Here is a 4645-nt window from a genome sequence, read left to right on the forward strand (position 1 = left end):
TGTCTTGAATATTTGATACTTGGCAATTTTTATGCTCAAATAGATCATGTTTAAGCTCATGCATCATGTACTTTGCACCTATTAATGAAGAACTACCATAGAGCTTGTTGAAATTTGGTTTGCATGATTGGTCTCTCTAAAGTCTAGATATTTTCTGGTGAAGTGTTTGAACAACAAGGATACAGTGTAGAGTCTTATAATGCTTGCAATATGTTCTTATGTAAGTTTCACTGTACCGTTTCATACTTGTATTTGCTTCAAACAACCTTGCTAGCCAAAGCCTTGTACTGAGAGGGAATACTTCTCATGCATCCAAATCCTTGAGCCAAAACCAATGCCATTTGTGTCCACCATACCTACCTACTATGTGGTATTTCTCTGCCATTCCAAAGTAAATTACTTGAGTGCTACCTTTAAAATTTCATTCTTTGTCTTTGCAATACATACCTCATGGAAAAATAGCTTAAAAACTATTGTGGTAAAGAATATGTAGCTTATGTATCTTATTTCTTATAAGTTGCTTGTTGAGCGGTAACCATGTTTCTGGGGACGCCATCAACTATTACACCTTTGTTGAATATCATTTGAGTTGCTATGCATGTTCGTCTTGTCTGAAGTAAGGGTGATTTATCATGATCAAATGGTTTGAGTATGCATATTGTTAGAGAAGAACATTGGGCCGCTAACTAAAGCCATGAATCATGGTGGAAGTTTCAGTTTGGACATTAATCCTCAATCTCTTATGAGGATATTATCTGTTGTTGAATGCTTATGCATTAAAGAGGAGTCCATTATCTGTTTTCTATGTTGTCCCGGTACGGATGTCCTCAAGTAGAGATCTATCAAAAACGAGAAATCAAATGCGATCTATCTCCTTGGACCTTTGTACAGGTGACATATAGGTACCCCTTTGTGACACTTGGTTGAAACATATGTTATGCTATGATAATCCATGTAAATCCAAGCTAATTAGGACAAGGTGCGAGCACTATTGGTATTCTATGCATGAGGCTTGCAACTTATAGGATGTCTTATGCATAACACATATGAACTATTACTACCGTTGACAAAATTGTTTCTATGTTTTCAAAATAAAAGCTCTAGCACAAAAATAGTAATCCATGCTTCCCTCTGCGAAGTGCCTTTCTTTTACTTTATGTTGAGTCAGTTTACCTACTTCCTTCTATCTTAGAAGCAAACACTTGTGTCAACTGTGTGCATTGATTCCTACATACTTGCTTATTTGCATTCATCATATTACTTTGTGTTGACAATTATCCATGAGGTATACATGTTGAAGTTGAAAGCAACTGCTGAAACTTATATCTTCCTTTGTGTTGCTTCAAAACTTTCTACTAAGAATCTATTGCTTTATGAGTTAACTCCTATGCAAGTCTTATTGATGCTTGTCTTGAAAGTACTATTAATGAAAAGTCTTTGTTATATGATTCAGTTGTTTAGTCATTGTCTTTACCATTGCTTCGAATCACTTCATTCATCTCATATGCTTTACAATAGTATTGATCAAGATTATGATAGCATGTCACTTCAGAAATTATTCTTGTTATCGTTTACCTACTCGAGGGCAAGCAGGAACTAAGCTTGGGGATGCTTGATACGTCTCAAACGTATCTATAATTTCTTATGTTCCATGCTAGTTTTATGACAATACTCACATGTTTTATACACACTTTACATCATTTATACGCATTTTCCGGCACTAACCTATTAACGAGATGCCGAAGCGCCAGTTCTTGTTTTCTGCTGTTTTTGGTTTCAGAAATCCTACACAGGAAATATTCTCGGAATTGGACAAAACGAACGCCCAGGGTCTTATTTTTCCACGGAGCTTCCAGAAGACCGAAGAGGATACGAAGTGGGGCCACGAGGCGCATTAACCATGGGGCGGCGCGGCCAGCATGGGGCCCGCGCCGGCCTATGGTGTCGGGCCCCCGTGCCTCCTCCGACTCTGCCCTTCCGCCTACTTATACTCTCCGTCGCGAAAACCCTATTACCGAGAGCCACGATACGGAAAAAGTTCCATAGACGCCACCGCCGCCAATCCCATCTCGGGGGATTCAGGAGATCGCCTCCGGCACCCTGCCGGAGAGGGGAATCATCACCCGGAGGACTCTACATCACCATGATCGCCTCCGGACTGATGTGTGAGTAGTTCATCCTTGGACTATGGGTCCATAGAAGTATCTAGATGGTTGTCTTCTCCTAATGTGCTATCATGTTTAGATCTTGTGAGCTGCCTATCATGATCAAGATCGTCTATTTGTAATGCTACATGTTGTGTTTGTTGGGATCCGATGAATATGGAATACTATGTCAAGTTGATTATTGATCTATCATATATGTGTTGTTTATGATCTTGCATGCTCTCCGTTGCTAGTAGAGGCTCTGGCCAAGTTGATACTTGTGACTCCAAGAGGGAGTATTTATGCTCGATAGTGGGTTCATGCCTCCATTGAGTCTGGGACGGTGACAAAAAGTTCTAAGGTTGTGGATGTGTTGTTGCCACTAGGGATAAAACATCAATGCTTTGTCTAAGGATATTTGTGTTGATTACATTACGCACCATACTTAGTGCAATTGTATGTTGTTTGCAACTTAATACTGGAAGGGGTGCGAATGCTAACCCGAAGGTGGACTTTTTAGGCATAGATGCATGCTGGATAGCGGTCTCTGTACTTTTGTCGTAATGCCCTAAGTAAATCTCATATTAGTCATCATGATATGTATGTGCATTGTTATGCCCTCTCTATTTGTTAGTTGCCCAACTATAATTTGTTCACCCAACATGCTATTTATCTTATTGGAGAGACACCACTAGTGAACTGTGGACCCCGGTCCATTCATTTACATCTGAATACAATCTACTGCAATCATTGTTCTCTGCTGCTCATTGCAAACAAACATCATTTTCCCCACCATACGTTTAGTCCTTTGTTTACAGCAAGCCGGTGAGATTGACAACCTCACTGTTAAGTTGGGGCAAAGTATTTTGGTTGTGTTGTGCAGGTTCCACGTTGGCGCTGAAATCCCTGGTGGTGCGCTGCATTACACTCCTTCACCAACAACCTTCACGTGGCCTTCATCTCCTACTGGTTCGATAACCTTGGTTTCTTTCTGAGGGAAAACTTACTGCTGTGCGCATCATGATGCGTGTAGTTGACACGTCCATTGGGAACCCCAAGAGGAAGGTGTGATGCGCACAGCAGCAAGTTTCCGTCAGTAAGAAACCAAGGTTTATCGAACCAGTAGGAGTCAAGAAGCACGTTGAAGGTTGATGGCGGCGGAGTGTAGTGCGGCGCAACACCGAGATTCCGGCGCCAACGTGGAACCCGCACAACACAATAAAAGTACTTTGCCCCAACGTAATGCGATGAGGTTGTCAATCTCACCGGCTTGTCGTAAACAAAGGATTAAACGTATTGTGTGGAAGATGATGATTGTTTGCGAAGAACAAGTAAAGAACAATTGCAGTAGATTGTATTTCGGATGTAAATAATAGGACCAGGGTCCACAGTTCACTAGTGGTGTCTCTCCCATAAGATAAACATATGTTGGGTGAACAAATTACAGCTTGGGCAATTGACAAATGAAGAAGGCATAACAATGCACATACATATATCATGATGAGTACTATGAGATTTAATCAGTGGCATTACGACAAAGTACATAGACCGCTATCCAAAGATGCATCTATGCCTAAAAAGTCCACCTTCAAGTTATCATCCGAACCCTCCAGCATTAAGTTGCAAACAACAGACAATTGCATTAAGTATGGTGCATAATGTAATCAACACAAATATCCTTAGACAAAGCATCGATATTTTATCCCTAGTGGCAACAAGACATCCACAACCTTAGAACTTTCGTCACCGCTCTGCATTTAATGGAGGCATGAACCCACTATCGAGCATAAATACTCCTCTTGGAGTCACAAGTATCAACTTGGCCGAGCCTCTACTAGCAACGGAGAGCATGCAAGAACATAAATAACATATATGATAGATTGATAATCAACTTGACATAGTATTCAATATTCATCGGATCCCAACAAACACAACATGTAGCATTACAAATAGATGATCTTGATCATGATATGCAGCTCACAAGATCTAACATGATAGCACAATGAGGAGAAGACAACCATCTAGCTACTGCTATGGACCCATAGTCCAGGGGTGGACTACTCACACATCGATCCGGAGGCGATCATGGCGATGAAGAGACCTCCGGGAGATGATTCCCCTCTCCGGTAGGGTGCCGGAGGCGATCTCCTGAATCCCTCGAGATGGGATTGGCGGCGGCGTCTCTGTAAGGTTTTCCGTATCGTGGCTCTCGGTACTGGGGGTTTCGCGATGAAGACTTTAAGTAGGCGGAAGGGCAGGTCAAGGGGCGTCACGAGGGGCCCACACAGTAGGCCGGCGCGGCCAGGGCTTGGGTCGCGCCGCCCTATTGTGTCGCCACCTCGTGGCCCCACTTCGTTTCCTCTTCGGACTTCTGGAAGCTTCGTGTAAAAATAGGACCCTGGGCGTTGATTTCATCCAATTCCGAGAATATTTCCTTACTAGGATTTCTGAAACCAAAAACAGCAGAAAACAACAACTGGCTCTTCGGCATCTCGTCAATA

Source organism: Lolium rigidum, chromosome 7, assembly GCF_022539505.1.
Source record: "Lolium rigidum isolate FL_2022 chromosome 7, APGP_CSIRO_Lrig_0.1, whole genome shotgun sequence".
Classification (NCBI taxonomy): Eukaryota; Viridiplantae; Streptophyta; class Magnoliopsida; order Poales; family Poaceae; genus Lolium; species Lolium rigidum.